The sequence below is a fragment of the Myotis yumanensis genome, unplaced genomic scaffold (assembly GCF_028538775.1).
Source record: "Myotis yumanensis isolate MYYU_CA2020_CCGP unplaced genomic scaffold, mMyoYum1.0.hap1 SCAF_6, whole genome shotgun sequence".
NCBI lineage: Eukaryota > Metazoa > Chordata > Mammalia > Chiroptera > Vespertilionidae > Myotis > Myotis yumanensis.
In genome coordinates this window covers 59,826,930-59,851,325 of record NW_027223757.1, presented here as the reverse complement: position 1 = coordinate 59,851,325, position 24,396 = coordinate 59,826,930, and positions in this window count along the sequence as shown.

Below are 24,396 nucleotides of genomic sequence, written 5' to 3'. Positions count from 1 at the left end.
GATCTATAAAATCAGGTATAATAATCATCCTAAAATTTCATACAATAATTAGCCTTCTATGGTAGATTGATAGAGAAATAATATGCAGAAACCTAATGTGTTTTAAACTGTAAGAGGTACATGGATAGAGTCATAATTTAGCAATAAATCTGGGGACTTAAAACAGACATTTAGCTATTTTAACGAACAGATAAAGATTGATATAGTAATTTATAGTAGAAACATCTCATAAAACAAAATATGCATCACTTTCTGGCAGAGTTGCTAAAGCATGGAAAATGATAAATAAATATAAGAATGCTCACCTTAGCAACTGAATAATTTCTCATAGATTCATTGGGCACTGGGCCACTACCATATTTTCTAAACTATTCATAAAACGTTCTTACATTTTCTCATTTAGTATTGACACTTAGCAAATGTCATTACTAAAGACATTTACTAGGCACTGAATTGCATTAATATAGTTATAATTTTATCATATATCATATTTTTCTCTTTTTGCTTTTAGATCTATAGGCTTGTTGAGTTTGGAGGAGGAATGGAAATGAATTTGGGGTCATTTGTTTATTTTATTGTATGGTTTTATAGTCTTGGAGATTACATATGATTTGGGAATGAAGTTACTAATGATTATGAGCTACTATACTTATGGATCTAAGCAGAGGTAACTTATATAAGACAGGGGAGGTAGGGGCATTTACATGTGCACTCTGGTGAAATGTTAACAGTCAGAGCTGTAAATGTATGCACTTTCTGCTTTTGACAAGGATACCTCGTAACACTTTCAGGGGTACCTAGATTTAATATGAGTGTAGAACTGCATCATAGTAGACCATACTCCTGCACCTGAATTGCTACTCTTATGAGCAAACATAGTAAATCTTTACTGTAAAAAAATAAAATAAAGTAATTATTTATTTCCATCCAAAGGGTTCAACTTACAGTTGGGGCTAGAGTCACAGCTACTGCTTAGGAATTTCAGTTTCAGCAACAAATTATAATGAATGAATCAATAAGGCATATATATATAATTATTATTATATTTTTATTGATTTCAGGGAAGAATGGAGAGGGAGAGGGAGATAGAAACATCAATGATGAGAGAGAATCATTGATTGGCTGCATCCTGCATGCCCCACACTGGGGATTGACCCTCAACCCAGGCATGTGCCCTGACCAAGAATTGAACCATGACCTCCTGGTTCATAGGTTGACATTCAACCACTGAGCCATGCCAGCTGGGCAAGGCATATATTTTAAAAGATAGTTTACACCATATTTTTCAATCATAAAATCATAACATGAGAGCTTACTCATGGAGAAAAATTATGTTGCAAATTAGATTAAATTCTTAAGCATAATTTCACAGGCATAAGTGAAGAGAAAGTTTTCTAGAAGTTTTTTAGAAGCTATTTCCATTTCAATAGCACACCTATCCCCTGGATATCACAGACTGCCAGTGTGTGGCCAAGGACCCAAAAGCATCTTACTTCTCATGCACCTACACAGAAACTTTACACTGTCTCTCAGGAAACTGGCCTCTCTGCCCTCAATTATTGTGGTCCTAGTCCACAAATAATCATCTCCTATCATCTGATCATCATTCTTTCTTACCTAATGCTCCTATCCTCCCATTTTTTCTCCTATGAGCACCAACATCTTACCATTTGTAACTCACTGAGTTTTCTCATCACATTCTAGCCTAGTTTTCTCAACTTTCCTTCCTCTTATTCTTACCCACAGCCATTATCTCAGTATTCTGGATGGTATCCCTTCACCTCTTTTCAGAAATGCCCTTTGTTTTTCTAAAGAGTTTTTATTTCTCTTTATTTTCTTAAATTCACTGAACTTATGACCCAACTGCCCTATTACCTGATAACTTTCTCCCATTGCCCTCCATTTAGTAGGCTAATCCTGTGGTCTCTCCATGACCTTTCTCTACAAATAATCACATATCCTTAACTTTATCATTTTATCTTAAAGACATGTCAATAATAATCTTTCCTAAACTTAATAAAACTACTCTGATTCTTTCTGAAAAGTAACTACCAAAGCTTGCATGAGTTTTTCTACCTTATGCTTCCCTCAAATTCATTTTTTATTTAACTATTTACATTTTTTTTTTCTCATTATCTAATAGATTTTGAGGAAGAAAATTTAGAATTTTAGGTGTTACAAAAGGGTCTGTTGAATCTTTTAGTATAAAATGAGGTAATTCCAAAAATGAAATAAATTATGAATTGATAGAAAATACATAGATAGCAATAAATAGATGTTTAAAAATACTAAGAAAGGAGAAGACTGTATACATAAATCAGAGGAAAAGCATTCTGAGATAAAATAGTCATTAAATAGAGGCACAAAATATAGAAACATAATGTGGATACTTATCTTAGTTCTTCATTCCAGTGTGCATCTTACAAATTGAATCCAGGAAAACTCCTAAACCTGAGCAAGTAAAAAAAACCCAAAAAACTAAAAACTGCATCTACAGTCTTTTAAATATAAATATAATACAGTGTATGTCAGAATAGAAATTATAACACAGACAGATAAGAGAGAGGAATTTTAGTGCTGACCAGAGGAAAAGAACACTTCTTAAAATCAAAAGCTAATTACTCAGCATCTGACTTTATTAATATGTGTAGTAATGTAGCTAGCTAAAAACTTTCAAGTTAATTTAAAAAGCCATTTTAAATGTTTTTGCTTTAATTAGCTAATAATTTATATATTTTTATGTCACTTCCCAACAACATCTTATTGAAATATATCCAATTAGAATTCAGTTCTGGTATAATTTTTGAGCCATGTCTCAGGAAAAAGGGAGAAAGGAACTTAAAAAATACCACTAAGCCATCATGCCTAACTGCTTTTCTTGTAAGTTATCAATGCCACTCATGAAAATCAAATATATATCAGAATATTTACAGATATAAGAGCAGATGGATCTTAAGAATTCAAACATCCTTCTAATATAAATTTTAAAAAGCAAACAAGCCTGGCTCAGTGGTTGAGCATCAACCTATGAACCAGGAGATCACAGTTCGATTCCCGGTCACGACACATGCCTGGATTCAATCCCCAGTGTGGGGTGTTCAGGAGGCAGCTGATCAATGACTCTCCCATCATTGGTATTTCTATCTCTCTCTCCCTTTCCCTTCCTCTCTGAAATCAATAAAAACATTTTAAAGATAATCTATACTAATAAAAGTATAATATGCTAATTAGACCGAACGACCTTCTGGACATCCTTCCAGACAAAGCTATGGTGGTGGAGGCTGAGGCAGAGGTGGTTAGAGGTGACAGGCAGGCAGTGGAGCAGTTAGGGGTGATCAGGCCAGCAGGGGAGCAGTTAGGGGCAACCAGGCAGGCAGAGGGGTTAGGGGCGATCAGGTCGGCAAGCAGAGGCAGTTAGGGGCAATCAAGCAGGCAGGCAGGCTAGCGATTAGGAGCCAGCGGTCCCAGATTGAGAGAGGAATGTCCTAAATCAGCAGTTGGACATCCCCCCAGGAGTCCCAGATTGGAGAGGGTGCAGGCCGGGCTGAAGGACCCCCACCCTCACCCCCGTGCACAAATTTCATGCACCAGAACTCTAGTAATAATAATAAAAAGCAAACAAATATAGCTTATTGACTTCCAGATAAAGGTTGCTGTGCTGATCTCTATTTTTATCATGTGCTGAAGAAACACATGCATTATCTTTACTTCCTTCTAAAACTTGATTACAACTTCAATGAAAATTATTCTAAGAGATAAATGCCTTAAAACAAACAGAATGAGAGAGGAAAAAAAAGTCAGAGCAGCTCTTTTAGAAGCTGGAAGCAAAATGGAAACATGGCAACTGTAACTAGGTTAGCACAGTGAGAAAGCTGAATCTTAAACCTATATTAAAAGTTCAAGATGCAATCTCACTTAAACAGAGATCCCTAAAAGCCTGAGAACTGGCAGAGTAAGATATTTGAAGAAGGGTTAAATTAGCGCTATAAGCCTACAAATTGGTTAAAAACTTGCTTAGAAAGCACTGAGACCAGATCTTCTCTATTCTAAAGTCTCTAGGTTACTGTTTCTCTCCTATACTCACTGGCTGAGAACTACAAGTATATTTTTTGACAGCTTTACTGAGATATAATTCATATATCACACAATTTACTCATTTGAAGTGTATATAGTTAACCCTTGAACAACGCAGGGGTTGGGAGTACCCACCTCTCGCACTGTCACAAATCTGTGTATAACTATAGTAATTCAATGGTTTATAGTATATTTAGAGAGTTGTGCAACTGTCATCACAATCAATTTTAGAAACTGCATATCCATTAACTATCATGTTCCAATCCCATTTCTCTCAACTCTAAGAAATCAATTAATTAAATGAATTACAATTCATTACATTTTAAATTAATTAAAATTTAATTAACTAAGATTAATAAAAAAATTCTGTCCTAATAGAAATTGATTAATCTACTGTATGCCCTTTTATGAAGCTTACTTCACATAGAATGTTTTTAAGGTTCATTCATATTGTAGCATGTAGCAGTACTTCATTCCTTTATTGCCTAATAGTATTCCAGTGCCTGTATATACCACATTTTACTTACCCATTTTTCCACTGACAAACATTGGGTTGTTTTCACTTTTTACATATTACACATAAAACTTCTATAAACATTTGTGTACAAGTTTTTGTGCAGACATATGTTTTCATTTCCCTTGGTATAGACATAAGAGTGGAATTTCTGTGACATGTAGTAATTCTATATTTATTTTTTAAAGGAATTAACAGGTTGTTTTAAAAAGTGGCTGCACCATTTTACAACCCCACTAGCAATGCATGACATTTCCAACTTCCCATTCTCAAAAAACTTTTTCATTTAGCCATTCTCATGGCTATGAAGTAGTCTCTCATTGCGTTTTTTAAATGTAAATTTTAGAGGATATATTTCTTTGAGATATTATTAAAAGTCTCCTGCCCTGGGAGATTGCACACATACAAAGGAATTAAGTAAAAATTTGTATATTGAATGTGGAAAGCTTCATTGTACTCTCTCACTTTGCTTCCAAAACTCTGGCACCTACATACTTTTCAGGCAAGTGAATGGAAAGAATATTTGGGCACTCACACTGGACAGCTCAGGAGAAAGAATCTAAGATACAGACATCAAGCATTCCCAAAGAAATATCTCACAATAAAGCTCAAAATGAAAAACCCCATCCATATACGCAGAGCATCAAATTAACTTTTTATTCTGATTATAAATATGAGTTGTCAACCAAGAATGACCAGACATTTTAAGAAAATCTATGAAATAAAAGACAAAAAACAACCAAAGCAGAAAAGAAACAATTAGAACATCTCAGATTAAATGACTAGACAACAGAAGGATATAATTTTTAAAAACCTAACAGAACTCATGAATAAATTAGAAAAAAATTAAAACAACCAGAAATGAAGACTAAATTTGAAGAAACACACAAATATATAAATATAAAGCAAAATAGGAAAATAGAAGAAGAGAAAAAGTGACTATAAGGATATAGAAATAAAGATACAAAGGGTTTTCAAGAAAGTGAAAGATATAGAAGACATATACGAGCGCTCAGGTTGATGTCATTGAAATGCCTACAAAAGGAAAACAAAACAACTGAACTGAACAAAATTTTAAAGTACAATATAATTTTTCAAAAAAAAAGACACCTTAATATCTATATATTGAATACACACACTGAACACTTGGAAAATATGACCCAGGGGAGTTAACACCAACTCAGATCTAGAAAAGCTACTATTGGACTTTAACAATATGGAGGGGAGGGATATTTATATTAAAACACTAAGCCACCAATGAGGGGAAAAATATGTTAGATTGGCCTCGGATTTTTCAAGTTTTTAATAACCATAGAAAATGGATCATATTTCCAAATCTGACCCAACATTACACCCTTTCTTCTCCCCCAAACACTACCCTTATGCCCAGAAATCAAAGTATGATATTCACAAAAATCTCTGTGCTTAGCCTCTTTTCTGAAAATACCCTCCACCTTCTTGATCCAGTGGAAATCTGATGATACCCTAATGGCACTGCTCCTCAATCCCTCTTAAGTGGAGCCTGTTTTCCCTTCTTGCCATTTATGATGGAGGGGGTATCTTCCTTACTCTTCATTGCTGCTTCCAGATCATTATATGTCTCTCCTACTTAAACCTCCAGGCTTCTTTGTATCTCCTTCCATCAGTCTATACCAGTGGTCGACAAACTGCGGCCCGTGAGCCACATGCGGCTCTTTGGCCCCTTGAGTGTGGCTCTTCCACAAAATATCACGTGCAGGCGCGCATGTACAGTGCGATTGAAACTTCGTGGCCCATGCGCAGAAGTTGGTATTTTGTGGAAGAGCCACACTCAAGGGGCCAAAGAGCCACATGTGGCTTGCGAGCTGCAGTTTGCCGACCACTGGTACCATCATGTAATGGGCTGAATTCGGCCCCCCAAAATATCCAGGTCCTGTTATCTTACATGACAAAGACTTTGCAGACATGATTAAGGATCTTGATATGGGGACAGTATCCTGGATTTTGCAGGTCAGACATATCTTAAATGTAATAACAAATGGCCTTTTAAGAGAAAGGCAGAGGGAGCTTTGATTTAAAAAAAAAAAGATGAGAAGGTGGTATGACAAGACAATAAGAGCAGAAATTTAATTATATGCTTTGAAAATGAAAGGGAACATAAGACAAGGAATACAGGAAGCCACTAAAAGCTGAAAAAGATAGAGAAATTGATCCTTCATTCAGAGCCTTCAGAAGGAACTAGCCTGTTGATACCTTGACATTAGCCCAGAAAAAGTGATTTGGGAATTTTGATTTCAGAACTGCAAGTTGTAATTATTTACAGCAGCAATTGGAAACTAATACACCCCACATGGATGCATCTACCGATGTTCAGGAGTCCTGATTCTCTCACCTAATTCCTAGAAAACAGGAGACCTGGTTAAATATTTTGCTGACACTATACTTAGAATTATTTTTATGATTTATATATCCATGGACACTGAACTATCTTCCTGACTCTTCCCAAATGTTGACCTCTTACTTCCTTGTCCATCTCACCCTCATTGATTCTTTCCTCTATGCTAGCTCAGCAAATGATTCATTATTCCCTGTCACTCCAACAACTGGAACTCTCTCACCATCCATAATCTCAATTTCTAGGATCTCATTCTAGACCACCACCTTCTAACTTTCCATCTCATTCCTTGCTCCCACCTCAACAATCCTTTGATGCACTGTAATTTCTAATCCATTAGGCTAACCTTTTATTTTTTTACTTCTTCCAGATTCTCCATTTCTCCTTACCTGGTTAAGATTCCAAGATCGTTTATTATAATAAGTCCCCCATATATATTCCCCATCCCCTGGCCACATTCTCCCTCCACCATACTCTCTTGGTGAAAATCCTAACCCAGTTAAGTCAAATCTCTGACCATGCATGACTTTCTGCAGTCTGCAATGGCATATGAGCAGCTGAATAAAGCTGGAGGAATAGACACAAAACTTTGCTGACTGCTCTCAATTTTAATTCATAACCACTATCCCCAAGTGGGCCTCTAGGGTTGGCTGAAATTCTATTTCTTTTTATTTTAATCATCCTTTTTCCTTTTTCCTTGTATAGCTTAATGCACTATTTTAGTGTTTTGAATCCTACAAGGGCAGGAGATCTGTCTGTTTTGCTTACCATTGCATCCACGGAAATTAAAATAATGTCTGGTACATAATACATATATTTACAATTTGTTCAATTCATTTTATAACTTCCTTTGTCTCAAACTCCAACAGTTTATATGCTCTCTTAATTTTCAGGTGATGACTTTGCTTATTTTACCAAGAAAATAAAAAGCAATCAGAAAAGAAGGTCCACACACACATAATTAAATTATTTTTTACAAATTATTTTTCACAAAGATGTAGAAATATTCTACTGGGGAAAAGAGATTGTCTTTAAAAAATGGTGGTGATGAAAAAAACTGGTCATGCATATACAAAGAGAAGAGGAAGAAAGAAAAAACCCAACATACCTCACATCATAAAAATATTAACACAAAATGGATCACAGACCCAATGAACATTTGAAACAAAAGGTCTAGAATAAAATATGAGGGAAAAGTATTTTGACTGGTTGATTCTTATATGTGCCCTGACCGAGGATCAAACCCACAACCTTGGCGTATCTAACTAGCTGAGCTACCTGGCCAGACAAAAATGTATTTTGATAACTGGGTTAAGATTTCTTAGGTATAGCACCAAAACTATAATCCATAAAGAAAAAAATAATAAAATTGGATTTCATCAAAATTAAAAACTTTTGCTTTGGGAAGATTCCGTTAAAAGAATGAAAAGACAAGCCACAGACTGGAGAAACTATTTCCAAATCATATTTCTGACAAAGGAATTGTATCTAGAATATATAAAGAACTTTAAAAACTCAACTATAGGCATGGCTGGCATGGCTTAGTGGTTGAGCACTGACCTATGAACCAGGAGGTCATGGGTTCACTTCCCAGTCAGGGCACATGCCCAGGTTGCAGGCTTGATACCCAATAGGGGGTGTGCAAGAGGCAGCCAATTGATGTTTCTCTCTCATCAATGTTTTTATCTCCCTCTCCCTTCCTCTCTGAAATCAATAAAAATATTTTAAAAAAACAAAACCCTCAACAATAGGAAAAGATACAAACCAATTTTTAAATGAGCAAAATAGCCTAATAGAGACTTCATCTAAGAATACAGATGTAAGTAAGCATATTGAGAGATGTTTACCATCATTAGATATTAGAGGAATACAAATTAAAACACTATGGGAAATTTCTGCATTCCTATTAGAATGACTAAAAAAAACTGACAAGATGATGAGATATGAAGCTACTGAGGTGCTCATCCATTGTGTTTTTACTTTGGGAAACCATTTGGCAGTTTCTTATTAAGTTAAACACATACCTACCATAAGGCCCAGCAATCTCATGCCTAGGTATTTATCCAAAAGAAATGAAAACATGTGAACATACAAAAATCTGTATACAGCTGTTTACAGAAACTTTATTTGTAATTAACAAAAAGTGGAACAACCTAGATATCCTTCAGCCCACAAAAGGATAAGCAAAGTGTACATTCATACAATGGAATACAACTCAGCAATAAAAAGGAATAAATTATTGATACATGCTATAAAACAGATGACTATACCAGGCATTTTTCTAAGTGTAAGGAGTTTGATCCCCCCCCCCCCAAAAATTACAAATTGTGCAATTCCAGTTTTATGACATCTTGGAAAAGGCAATACCATAGGAAAGGAGAGCAGATTAGTGACTGCCAGCATTGCAGGTGGGAGAGAGTGACTGCAGAGAATTTTTGGAGTGTATCTGTGTGGTAATAGTCACAAGACTTTATGCATTTGTTAAAGCCTTAGCATGATACGTCACAAGGAATGAATTTTAATGTATGTACATTTAAAAAGAAAGTTTTCCTCCCCATTCCTGGTGTCCCATTCTTTAGGGGGGTTCCCTCCACAACACCCTCACGGGGCCCTGCATTACAGCCTGTAGGAAAGTAATGAACCATTTACACAACCAACCAACTCTCCTGGGATGCCTGGTGCCTTGGCCCCATCTGAGAAATGGGGTCTGAGGAGTTGTTGTGCTTGAAGCACCCCAAGGTATACTTTTTCCTTTAAATATCATGTGTTCTTCAAAGGAAAACAAGAACAGTGAGAAGAGAGTGTTACGTTAAGAATCACGTAACACAATGCCTGTTCTTATTAACCGCTATTTGTACCTTTGTGTTCATCGCTCTCTCTTTCACAGCAGGTATATGTATGTGTGTGGGAATATGCACACTCCTGTTCTTTCCTATATTTTCATTCTTTTTTCCATTTCTCTTTACCCAGGACCTAGTGAGATTGCAGTCAGCTAATTTCAGGAATAGGGGTGCATTTTTTTTTCTACAGGCAAGGACTGTGATTCCTGCTATCTCACACAACACCACCCCCTTGAGATGAGACAGAAACCCCAATGCTCCTGAATTAAATGAATCCTACACAGCCCAGCATCCTTGGGAAAGGAATTACTTTCTCTGACTGAGGTGATTCCACAGATAAAGTACTTAATCCTTTCACAGCAAATTAGAGTCTTAGAAGTAAAATTATTCTCAAACATCCCCATTAAATTATCAAAAAAGAAACTAGTCATTTTGCCAAAGGATATATATCAAGTAATATTTTTAGTCACTGAGTAGAACTGAAGATTATTTATTAAAAGAATTATGGTTAATAAATGTCATATTGTACTATTTAAAAAGTACTAATTACCTCAAAGGGCTGACAAAGTCTAGCCAGTACAACAGCATGCTTTCTAATTAAAACAAACACCACTAGTTTTGACACTCTCTCTGCTAAAGTACTAATTAATGCAGTATTTGTGCAACAGTAAAGAAACACTCCACCAAAAAAACTTTCTAATTTTTATATATGTGTAATAAAATTGTCATGGTTTACTATTTATATGTTATTAATAAAAATAGTACTGAGCCCTAACCGGTTTGGCTCAGTGGATAGAGCGTCAGCCTGCGGACTCAAGGGTCCCAGGTTCGATTCTGGTCAAGGGCATGTACCTTGGTTGCGGGCACATCCCCAGTAGGGGGCGTGCAAGAGGCAGCTGATTGATGTTTCTCTCTCATCGATGTTTCTAACTCTCTATCCCTCTCCCCTCCTCTCTGTAAAAAATCAATAAAATATATATATTTTTTAAAAAAATAGTACTGAGAAAAGCCTGTTCTCAGCATGACTTATATTAGAAAGTGTGACAGACAAGAATCCCTAGGCCTTCCTGGCATGTAAATGTATTTACTTACATGTGGGGTTTTTTCTTTTAAATCTTTATAAGGCCTTTCCTACCACATGCCAGGTACCCATATGAAATCCTATGAAACAGGCTTATGATTTCCATGTTATTGATGAGAATAATGAAACTTGCAACATGGACATAACTTGCTGAAGGTCTCACATATAGTAGGTGGCAGAACTGGGACTAACACCCAGGTCTTCTGAATCCAAATCCCAAGTTTGTTCCACAAGCGTATTATCCAATCATATGCATTTTGTTTTGAAAAATGATGAGGAAGAGAAAATGGTCTTTGGTAAAGCCAACATAGAGGTAAGCTGAGTTGAATGTGTCTCTCATTTTCCTGTCTGTCCTGAACACCCCTTTTCTAGCCATTTCGTTTGGCACTGCAGAATATTATCATCGCCCAGGAAAATTCAGGGAAGCTGAAGGTGAGCAATGAGGAGTCTTCTATCCCATTAAATACTCTCACAGTTACTCCACTTGACTGACAGATATAAAGAGGCTTCTCTGTGACATTCATCACACTGCCCAGGACTGCTCCAAGCCTAATCTCAGTGACAAATGCTTGAAGTTAATCATCCATTTGCCTCCATTTTTCCTTTGAAGACATTGATCAAGCTGTGTTGACAGAGCCATGATGAAACATCAGGGTCTAGGAAATGCTGAGCTGGCTTTGAATCTACCATTATTTGAGCACAAGGCAACAGCTTGAGAGACATCTGTCATTTTCTTTTGCATTAACTGTCCCCTTCAATTTTAGGCTACATGTGTTTTGGTCAGAACTGTAGATTCTATAAATGTTCCAGATGCTTATTATGAAGTTCATGACTGGCAGTAGGCAAAAATAGACTTGTATGCTAACAATGATATTATTTAGATAATTCAAGGTCAAAGAACCATAGAACTGTAGGACTTGGGAGACAGAAACTCATTCATGCTCAGTCACCTAAACAATGAAACAGAACTCCTTTAAACTTCTTTACGTGCTATGACACTTCCTATTGAATAGAAAGCATCACAACGATTATTCTCCATATATTTTGATAGTTTGAGTTTCAAATGCTTTCTAAGTCACATTTTTCTATTCTCTTAAACTAACAACTATTTCCCTCGCCTATAAACATGAGGAAGTACACGTGGTTTTACAGACTGTATGGAGAACTGGGTCATGCCATTAAGTTAGCATAGTTAGAATGTGGAATCATTCACACTGGACTCAGAGAAAAGAGAGCCCTACAAATTACATACATGAAAAAGAAATGCCAGGAGTCGGCTGGGTGCTCACTCGGTGCAGGCTCTCCTCAACTCTCAAATGTATAATTTTTCAATTTAGTCAAGTAAATTCTTTAGAATGTGAAAATTGTATTATCAATATTTCTAATGGCCTAACAGTAAATTGAAAAAAGGTAGTTATCCATACAGTAGCAGGATTATAATACCTATATGCTCTGGAGAGTCCCAGATGCTAGCAGTTGGGGGCATGTAGTCTTAGGAAGAAAAGGAAAAGGAGAAAAATATCCTGACCATTTGTGTTCATGGTACATTTCTAGTTTTTAAAAAAATTGTAGCAAGCAATTTGTATTTCTCTCAATGCCTTTCTTCATATATCTCACTAACCTCTTTCCAATTGTCCTGTGTCATCATATTCCTCTCACATGAGCCCACTCCCAAACTATTTAATGATGAAAATAATTGTCATGATCTGGCTCCCAATATACATTCAATATTATGCAAGAAGTATCTGTGGTTGTTTGTTAATACAGAAAAATCTGTCTCACTCTAACCACTACATTGACTGATTTTAGGCCATGTTTCTCCCAAGTACAATGAGCAGACTCACCATAGTAGCTAAAAGTTCAGACAGTGGCTGTCATTTTCACCCGGGAAATAAGAAATGTTAGTAAGTATTTATGTATGTATCTAAGTCAGGTTGAAAGCGGTAGATGAAGTAGATGCTGACATGTAGTTTACCACTTAAAACTAGTTCTATAAATGTTGTCTATTATTATTTTATCATTATCGTTAATTTAAAAGAACACTACTAAAGAGTCTTAAGAAAGAATGTGACAATATCCAATTGTCATTTTTAAAATACTATATGAAGAATGGAACAATGGGCACTTACCAGTGTGCTTTTTAAAATTCATTTAGAATAAAGTAATGTGCTAGCACATTCAAGAAAATTGAGAAAGAGAAGAATAATGAGAATAAATTTGTCTTAATGGTATTAAAATTATGCTCAAATTTTAGAAAGATACACATACTCATATATTTTCTATTTTTTGTTTTGAAACAAATTATACTTGGCTTATGTTACTCAATATTTCTTAGAGACAATTTCATCTTAATATATAACTCTACCTGACTCTTTTACCTAGTATATAATGAATTTAATCACCTTTTACAATAAATTTATTAAAAGATTTAAATAAGCCTACAGAATTATTATGCTATTATACTAGACACAAAAAACTGAAAACAATTTTGCCTCTGGGACGGTGTGACTGACTCCTGTCCAGACCAACCCTCTGGTTCACACTAACAATAATTACTGTATAAACTCTGAGCAAAATGCAAAAGACAACTACCTAAGGATTCTAAAGAATAACCAAAGCATGTATACCTTGGAAGGCAGTCAACTGGAGAATCAACCAGAATTTCCCTCCTCCCTTTCTTGTGTCTGTAGGAACAGAAAACTTTTCTCTTCTTCCCTTCTAAGTTCTTAGTTGGTCTGATAATTAAATTGACAGAAGACAGATTAACAGGAGAAAAACAAATTTAATTTTGTAAGTACAGGAGTCCCACAAAGACATAAGAAGCTCCCCAGCAGTCAGGTAATTGAGGTTTAGATACCACCCCGAGCTAAGGAGAAGCAGGTCTCAAAGGGAGGAAGACAAACCACAGGAAAGTGAGAAGAGTAGATGTTTGGTAAACAAATGTGTGCTAGGCCATGCAGGTAAGTCTTCTGGATATAAAAAGTTATCTTCGGTATTAGCTCTCTTCCTGGTACAGTCCCCCATCTAAATTCCTTTAGGCAGTTAAGGGAGAGGCAAAGAGCTTTTCCTCAGTCTGTTGAGTTTTAATTGCTTTGGACTCAAAACAATCCAGTGCCAAAGTGGCATATTTTTGGGGTGGTGTTTTCTGCTCCTCTTCATGGATTTGCCCTGAAGGTGGGAGGGACATTGCAGACACTTAAATTGGGGTGGGGGTGGGGGCTGGGAGGGAATGACATATTTGGCCATCATAAAAACAAAATAAAGACATTTCCAGAAATATAATGTTAACATAAAATATCAACTGTATTTTTATACACTGGCAGTAAAAAGAATGCCAATCAGCTTCATCTGCAATAACATCTAAATCATAAAATACCTAGGAATAAGTATAATAAAAGAATCCCCAAAATATACTACAGGGAAAACTGTAAAACATTATGGAGAAAAGTTTCAAAAGATCAAAATAAATGAAGAGATACATCATGTTCCTGGGTTGAAAGACTCAATATATGTCAATTCTTCTCAAATTTTTCTATAGACTCAATGCATTCCCAATAAATTATTCCAGCATGCATTTTGTAGAATTAGCAACATGATTTTAAAATTTGTATGGAAATATTTAAGTCCTAGCCAAAGAATGTTTTAAAGGAAAAACAAAGTTGGACCACACACCCAACATGATTTTAAGTCACAGTTATCAAACAAATTGATGGTAAAGGGGTAGACATAAAGATCCGTGGAACATAATAGAGAGTTGAGAAATAAGGTCAGTTGATTTTCTAAAAAGGTACCAAGTCAATTCAAAGGTGAAGGAAAATACTATTAGTTTTCCTCAAATGTCTAGTGATCCTTGGTTAGTGGTTCATATTTACAATGAAGGACTATGTTAATTGGCATAGTTGTCTTCCACACTTGTAACGTTCTGGGTGTTCAACAGGCCTCCTCTGAATGGAGGGATGAATACTGTCTGCATATCTAAGTTAAGTATGCCTATAGAAGAGCGTGGGGAATGCAGATAGGTAAGGTCTAGATTAACACCTGTAAGTTCTAAAAAAAAGAGGTCTTTCCTATGGGTAGGCATGGAGAGCCATTTAAACTGTTTCCCTGATAAGATGTTTATTTCTTTCTACTTATCTCTCTCAAACCAAAACATTCACTCTAGGTGCTCATTCCAGAAACATTAATTCATTTACAGAAAATGCCAAGGGATGAGAGTGCAAACACACAAGCAACTTTTTACGTTGCTAACTTCTCCATACATAGCACTTGCCTTTGTATATGTTTACTTTAAGTTGCAATGTTCTTGGAATTGCTTCTCCTTCTGCAATAATTTTCCTAATTGTTTAGGGCTCTGTTGTTCTCTCCTCTTGTTTCTCTGAGATCACAATGCCATCTGCTTTCTTATTTTCAGGAATTCCTACCAATATCTTGTTTGCTGCTACAGGCTAAATTAAAAAAAAAAATTTTCTTCAAGTTTAAGGATTTTAGGTGAAGAGGGGTGCAAACATCTCATCTCAGTCACCATACCGATACAATTATTTAATGAACAATTTTCAAGGCTTATAAGATACTAGAGGCCTAGTGTACGAAAATTCGTGCACGTGTGTGTGTGTGTGTGTGTGTGTGTGTGTGTGTGAAGGGGGAGGGGGGAGAGGTGGGTCCCTCAGCCCAGGCTGTGCCTTCTCGCAGTCTGGGAGCACTCAGGGAATGTCCAACTGGGGAGCGGTCCTAAGCCACAGTCTAGCCTCCCTCTGCAGGAGACAACCAGCAGACCGATCTGGGGACAGCCTCCTGCCACTGCCACCCTCCCCCTATCACCGTCCCTTCCCTCTGCCTGCTGACACATGCCTTGGATGGCCTGGCACTGCCCGCTCACCGGCCCCATCCCCCGCTGACCAGTCATTCCACTGTTTGGTCGATTAGCATATTAGGCTTTTATTATATAGGATAGTGAAATGTGTACTTTCATTCAATATTGTTAGACAGGAAAAGAAATGAACACTCTCTAGAAATTGTTGCAAAAAATAAATGAGGCATACAAATCTGCAATTTTATAATATATGTAAATGCATTTTAAACATCTATACACTGTAAGTGCATTAAAATAAATTTTAAATATTTCTTTATAGGATTTTATGCAAAAAAATCAGACCCTTGAGGAAGGCTATTTACTCAAGCATTATTGATGAATGTCAAAAAAATTGAAAGGTACATATAAGATACCTAGCATAAGAGAGATGATTAAATAGTGAGACACATCTACATGTTAAAATATTATACAGAAATAAGAATTTAAAAATCATTTCATATTATGAAAAATTTCATAACATAACTGACAATAATCTGAAATGTTATATATAATACTGTCTCAATATTTTCATATATTTAATTGTCTTTACATATTCTTAAAGAACATGAAGGAAATATATTAAAATGTAATTAATACCTGCTTATTGAATTACTTTAACTTAATCATTGAATATTATTTTTCTTCTAAGAAACTTATTTTTTTTTAATTTCCCAACTTTCTAACATAAGCACAAATTATAACTAGAAATAACACAAGCATAAAATAACCTTTAAAAAGGTTAGTTTATTTTTAAAGTATTTTTAATAATTGGTCAAAAAAGTTAATTCCCCTTGCTTCTAGTTCATCAAGGTCTGGGCTCTATTTATTGGTTTACCTATAACAAAAGCTATTCAGTCTCTCATGGTCAAAATTTTATTTTCAAAGTAATTTCTGATTAGTTCTCTTCTGTCACGATGATGCCTATTATTATCTCTGTATGGGGACTCCTTCAAAATTTTCCTCATGCTACCCAGAAGGATTAATACAAAGCAATTACACAAATGTAGCATAACAATAACTGAGACGTCTGAATAAAATAATTTTGCAGCCTGCTCTTCAACCTCTAGCTTTACTAATGAGCTTTTGAAAACTTAACACTGAAAAGCTTTAAAATTGTGGTTCTTTGTGGCTTCTCTGGTCTGTCGTGAATGATTAAGTGGCTTATTAAGACAATTAAGTTTGGACCTCTAATCGTTTTACAGCAACACAATATCCTGTTAGACATCCCTGAATCTTGTGGGACATTTTTATTCAAAGTTCAGCGAAACTACAATAATGAAAACCAAGAAACTGTTGTACTTAATTATCAAGGATCAGCTCATTTTAAGCAGCATCTCTTTTCTTCTCCTTCCCACCCTCCTTCTCTCTGCTACTGGAATCTGAATGTGGGCAAAAATTGTGGTAAGAAGAACTCGGCTCTCTCTCTCTCTCTCTCTCTCTCTCTCTCTCTCTCTCTCTCTCTCTGATTAAGTTAGACATGATAGGGTTTCCTCCTCAGCCCTTCCTGTATCTGGCTAACTTCCTCTCCAACAGGTTTCAACTTAAATGTCGTTCTGACTCCTGAGGAGATGTCTCTCAAGCCCCAGTCTGTTTTACAGCCACACTTAAGTAGTCCTTTGTTTGATTATGTGCACAATGACTGTCTTCCCACCATACTGTGGTTTTATGAGAGCAGGAACCCTACCTGCCTTGTACTCTATCATACTTCCAGTCCTTAGCTCAGTGTTTGAGGAGCATGATAAACATTTCATGAATGGGTTAATTGTAAATCATCTCTTCTCTCTTATCCAAGTTTAGTCAAATGTAGGGACATTTTATAAAAACAGGTTTTATTCAATCTTTAACTTTTGGATATTTTACAAAAATTCCAATTCTGTATGCGAGGCTGAGTAACACAATTGGAAGAGCACTGAATAGTGTTTTGAGGCATAGCAGCTTGTGCAGTCACTTCTTAGTCATGTGATCTTGGCTACTTGATGAAATGATATGAGCCACAATTTCCTAATCTACAAATTGAAAATAATGATACTTCCCCTGCATGCTTCACACAGTCATTGAAAGGATCAAGAGGAAATGTGAAATTAATTTACAAACTCTAAAACACGAACCTAAAGTAAGAGGCTGTCATTCTAACAGCTTTTATATATGGAGGCTCTTAACTTTTATTGATTGCCTCTCAACACATATACAAAAGAAATACTTTTAGGTGAAAATAAAACCATGATAGTACTCTGATATAGCTCACTTCATTATTATATCACTGAATAAACCACTGACTTATCACCTAGATAAGAATTTATTACAGCAAAAGCATAATATGACAGAGTTTAGACCAAATTTTGAGTAATGCTTCTCAAGCCAGAAAAGTTCCACTGTGTTTTTATAGGAATAAGTTTCAAAGGAAATACTGAAATTGAGCCTCGCCAGGTGAGAAGCATCTCTCTCTCTCTCTCTCTCATCTCTGAGATCTCAGAATCACATTTATGGTTATAAAATAATCAAGTAACAGATTCTGGCCATCACACATTTAAGCTTAAAACCTAAATGTCAGCCACAGCTAACATCATACTCAGAGAAAAAAGGGTTAAAGCTTTCTCTCTCAGATCAGAAACAAAACAAAGGTTGTCCACCTTACCACTCCTACTCAACATAGCACTTTGAGTCCTATCTGGAACAATCAGGCAAGAAAAATAAATAAAAGGCTCCCAAATCAAAAAGGAAGAAGTAAAATAGTCTCTGTTTACAGATCACTTGATCTTATATATAGAAAACCCTAAAGACTCCATGAAAAAATGATTAGAACTAATTAATTCAGTAAAGTTGAAGGATACAAAATCAGTTGCATTTTATACACTGTCAACAATCTAAAAAAGAAATAAAGAAAACATTCTTATTCAGAATAGCATTAAACATAAAATACTTAGGAATAAATTTAACCGGAGGTGAAAATCTATACACTGAAAACTAAAACACTAATGAAAGAATTGAAGAAGACACAAATAAACAGAATGACCGCTAGTGTTCATATTAATAGATTGGGAGAATTAATAATGTCAAAATGACCATACTACTGAAAGCCATATATAGAGTCAATGCATTTATCAAAATTTGGTGGCATTATTGACAGAAATAGAAATAAAAAATCCTAAAATTTGTACAGAACCACAAAAGACCCCTAGTAGCCAAAGCAATTTTGAGAAAAATGCTGGAGTCATCACACTTCCTGCTTTCAAACTATACTACAAAATGACAGTAATTAAAACAGTATGGTACTGGCATAAAAACAGACACATAGACCAATGGAACATAATAGAAAGCCCAGAAATAAACTCATGCATATACAGTCAACTGATGTTTGACAAGAGAACCAAGAACACTCAATGGGGGAAAAGATAATCTCTTCAAATTGATCAGAGATAACAAGTGCTAGTGAGGATCTAGAGCAGCCGTGGGCAAACTACGGCCCACGGGCCGGATCCGGCCCATTTGAAATGAATAAAACTAAAAAAAAAAAAGACCGTACCCTTTTATGTAATGATGTTTACTTTGAATTTATATTAGTTCACACAAACACTCCATCCATGCTTTTGTTCCAGCCCTCCGGTCCAATTTAAGAACCCATTGTGGCCCTCGAGTCAAAAAGTTTGCCCACCCCTGATCTAGAGAAAAGGGAAGCCTCATGTGGTAGAAAAAATTTAAAAAGAACTACCATACAATCTAGCCATCCCACTTCTGGGTGTATTTCCAGATAAAATGAAGTCAGGATCTTGAAGAGATATATGTGCCCCCAGTGTTCATTGCAGCACTACTGACAATAATCAAGACATGAAAATAACCTAAGTATCCATCTACTGATGAACATATAAAGAAAACGTGATACACACACTATGGAATAGTATTCAGCCACTTAAAAGAAGGTAATCTTGCCTGACCAGTGTGGCTTCGTGGCTGAGCATTGACCTATGAACCAGGAGGTTACAGTTCAATTCCTGGTCAGGGCACATGTCTGGGTTGTGGGCTCAATCCCCAGTGTGGGGCATGCAGAAGACAGCCAATCAATGATTCTCTCTCATCACTGATGTTTCTATCTCTCTCTCCCTCTCTCTTCCTCTCTGAAATAAATTTTTTCAAAAAAAAAGAAAGAAATCTTATCAGTTGCAAGAACATGGATGAATTTTGAAGGTATTATGCTAAGTGAAATAAGTCAGACTGAGAAGGACAAAAACTGTATGATCTCGGTTATATGTGGAATCTAAAGAAACCAAATTCATAGAAACAAAGAGTATATTGGTGGTTAACAGGGGCAGGAGAATGGGAGAGGGGAGGAAATGGGGAAAGGTAGCCAAATAGTATAAGTTTCCAGTTATAAGGTGGACAAGTTATGAGAATCTAATGTACAGTATGTTGACTATAATTAACAGTACTGTGTTGTATAGTTGAAAGTTGCTAAGAGAGTAAATGTTAAAAGTTGTCACACACACCACACACACACACACACACACACACACACACACAAACACACACACACAAACACACACACACACACAATGGTAATTATGTAAGGTAATAGATGTGTTAACTAACCTTATTGTGGTAATTATCTTGCCAGTATATGTATATCAAATCATTGTGTTACACTCATTAAACTTGCACAATGTTATATGTAAGTTATATCTCAATAAAGCTGAGGGGGCCCTAAATGTCAGCACATTGAGAGTCAACCCATCTTTCCTAGGATGGACTTCATTCACTTAGAATGAAGATCTAAGAAGATCATGAGTTAAATTGTGATTCCAATTTATAAATAGAAATATGGTTGTCCTACCTTCTTAAACACACCAGAATAACCAGCTCTCACTCTCAAAGGTAGACCTTTAAGGAAAGTAAAACTTTAATGGGAATGGTCCTTGGTGAGAACAGAATCACAACAAAAATATGATATATAATTCAAGTAATGGTCTGAAGCATGGATCTCCACCATAAAGTCAATATGTTCTTTCTATGTTAAGAATGGACACAGCCAATGTTTGCTCCTCTGGGTCAACTTTTCCTGACTTTATTGCTAAATAATGTCCCCAATGACTATTATTTTCCCTTAGATTTTTTAAAATGTAATTCAGTCAAGTCTTGCTCTGACACTGCCAGTAAATCTAGTTTTTCCCAGATGTCTACATATATCTGCTCTGATTCAGTATCTATTAATTTTATAATTTAATTCTCAAAGGACCATTTAATTACCCATATTTGCAAGTTCTTATGGGTACTTCACAGCTGCCTTTCACATACCACTTTTATAAAAACAAAGGGTAAAAACACACATTAGCCAGATATGAGCTGAGTTTTCTATTTCTCAAAAGACATTGAATTATTAATCCAGAATTCAAATATATAAAATAAAACAAAACATTTAAACTAATTTCTGGTCAAAATTTTGTTCACAAAAGACTAGTGAAGATTTCAAAGAATTTTTCATATGACCTATTTTGACAAATGTTTCGACCAGATCTTAAGGAACATGTAATAGCTTTTCATTTAAGGCATTAATGTATGTAATGAAGTAGCAAAAAAAAAAATCAATTTCTTACAATTTATTAATCTATGTTAAGAAATTAATTTCTATTTATAATTCACAATTAGACTTTTTCATTGGTATCAGACTGTACATTTACAAAACATCACCCTTGATAAACTAAGTATCATTAATTTTAATAATAGAAAAATATTAAAAACATACTTGGATTATCAACCCCCTCATGACTAGGACTTTTGAGAGAGTCACAAACTGTATTTAAAAAAGAATATAGGTGAGGTCATGTGCTGGGAGTGGCCGGGGAGAGATCACTGAGGGAAAAAGGAGACATATGTAATATTTTAAACAATAAAGAATTTAAATTTTTTAAAAAAGAATATAGGCGATGGTACAACTCAAATATCTAAAAATCTAATGCTGAGATAAGCTGTCAAAAGAAGGTCTAGTGACACATAATTAAAGAAAAATGTTTTCATTTTGTTATTAATTTTCACATTTATATTATCTTATTGGATGAGAGGCATTAGAATGTGACATTAATGTAAGTCAGTTTATTACCATGGAAAGTGAATTTGATGTCCATCTTACAATCTCTATTAAAAAAAAATTCCTCACATTTTTATAGATAGTTCCAAAGAAGAGTATGGTCTTGTTTCAATAAAATATAAAATAGAAAAGCCACACAACACAGGAGTAAGGTAGGGGTGCTTTTTTTTGCCTCTGTCCTAAGTAATATAGAATTCTAGTAACATTTTAAGTTTTATCACACTCATTGTTGTAATAGGAGCATACGTCCCAGATGACTGCCATCAACATGCTTGCCTTTGAGCTGTTTTAATACAAGCCCATTTCATATTCATTTATGCCCAGACTCATCCCCAAACAGCTTGATGTTTGGCTTTTGTGCCATTCTGGATCTGTCCAAAAAAAGCACGCAAACGTCCAAAATCTTATACCTTAAGGGAGAGTTACTTTTTAATATCTTTGTAACATAGTTCTTAACCAAAGTGAAATAAAAACTTTCACACATTCAAATCTATGAACTTTTTTTGGGCAGGGGGCAGGGGGGAGTGGAAGTATTTATCAAATAGAAACTCCAAATACCTAGATGTTTTATCCTTAAAATCAAGCATGTTTCTGAACCATTAACCCCACAATCTCTCAGCTTCTGATAATGGAACATAACATTTGCCAGTCATTCAAATTGTCAGTATCATGTATTAAAAAGTCGCATAGATAAATGTCAGATTAGCGCTCTGAGATTCTTGCTTTTATTACTTCAATTTAACTTCTTAAAAATGTTTGTCTTGTGTTTCTGTGCTATGATTTAGGACACAAATCAAAGAAATTATAGTCTCTACCCTCATGGAGCTCAAAGACTTTGGGAAATACAGATGCTTATCTACTCAAACGGCTATAATACACAATATGATGATGATGATTATGCTAAATAGCTTTGATTGGATACTTACTAAGACCTAGACACTCCTTTAAGAATTTTGGGTGTATTACCTACTCAATGAAATAAATGTTAATAATCTTATTTTTATAGATACAGAAAGGAACTAAGGAAATCAAGTGATTTGCCAGAGGCCACATAGCAAGTAAGTCTGATCCCTGAGTCTGCTTTCTTTGTCACCACTAAATTGAAACCTCTCTAATATAAGTACCATCAAATGTATAAACTAAATGCCATGGCATCTGGACAAGGTAGTGATATCACTGATAGGAATAGAGATGAAGGAGCTTCTTGGAAGAAGTAATAATAGAGCTGAGTCTGAAATAATGTGCAGTGGCGCTTCATAGGAAAAGTCTAGGAACAATACAATGAAAGGAAACTCAAGAGCAGTCACTCAGCTAAAGAAAAATGCAAGACACGTGAAAGGCTAAATATAGAATATGGGTTGGAGGGTTTGAAAGGAAAGTCTAGGACAAAAGTGTAGAGAAAAAAAATGAACCTGGAAAGGAACGCCACAGAAAATTAGTTTAAGGTCCTGAATTTTGACTATATTAATAGGCAATAGAAAACACTTAAGGGGGGGGGGTAGAAATAATGGATTACAGAGGGAAAACTTTAGAAACAAGGAGATAATGCAATAATACAAGATAGGTACTAGTACTCTTTTTTTTTAAATATATTTTATTGATTTTTTACAGAGAGGAAGGGAGAGAGATAGAGAGTTAGAAACATCGATGAGAGAGAAACATCGACCAGCTGCCTCCTGCACATCTCCCACTGGGGATGTGCCCGCAACCCAAGTACATGCCCTTGACCGGAATCGAACCTGGGACCTTTCAGTCCGCAGGCCGACGCTCTATCCACTGAGCCAAACCGGTTTCGGCGAGGTACTAGTACTCTTAAGAACAGAAGAAAAGTGCATATACAAAGATACTTCAAATGGGGGGACCCAAGTGATTTCAATGAGAGATCGGATAGAGAAGGAGAGAAAAGACAAGAGTGCCTTTGTACCTTCTCTGTATTGTTAATAGGATCATCAACTCAGGGTATGTAGGAGGACTTCACTTGGGAGATGAGAGCATGAAAGTCAAGAGAAAAGTGGATTTGGGTTTGGATATATTAAGTTTGATTATTAGCAAGCTTTCCATAAGGAGACGTTTAGTGGCACTTCGTTACTGGAGGAATTATGTCTAACAGGGTTAAATCTTGATAATAGATAACTACCAGAAAATGAGCACAGAATCAGAAGATATCACCAACTCTTGTAGAATGGTTACACCTTAAGGGGAGATGAAGGGGAGAGAGGCTAGAGTGAAGGCGTAGTCAGCAATAGGAGCAAAGTCACTAAGACTCAGCATCACATATATTAAGGGAAGACTTTCTAGAAGAGTACAGTCAAGAAGGTTTAATGATATAGAGAGACTCCATATGAAGATGAAGGAAAATAAGCAAATTAGGAGGAAATGTTCTCATAATGTGACAATGAAAACAATGGAAAGCATTGGTTCAGTAGGGTAGTAAGGGCTGACGTCAAGCTAGAAATGACTTTCATGAGTTGTGAGGAAACAATGAGGTCACTTCACTTGATCACTCCTTCCCACTGAAATGGTTTCAATGAGCACCAGTGTCTATTGGTCCATTCAAAGGTTTGTTTGTCTTCCTACTTGGTCTGGAC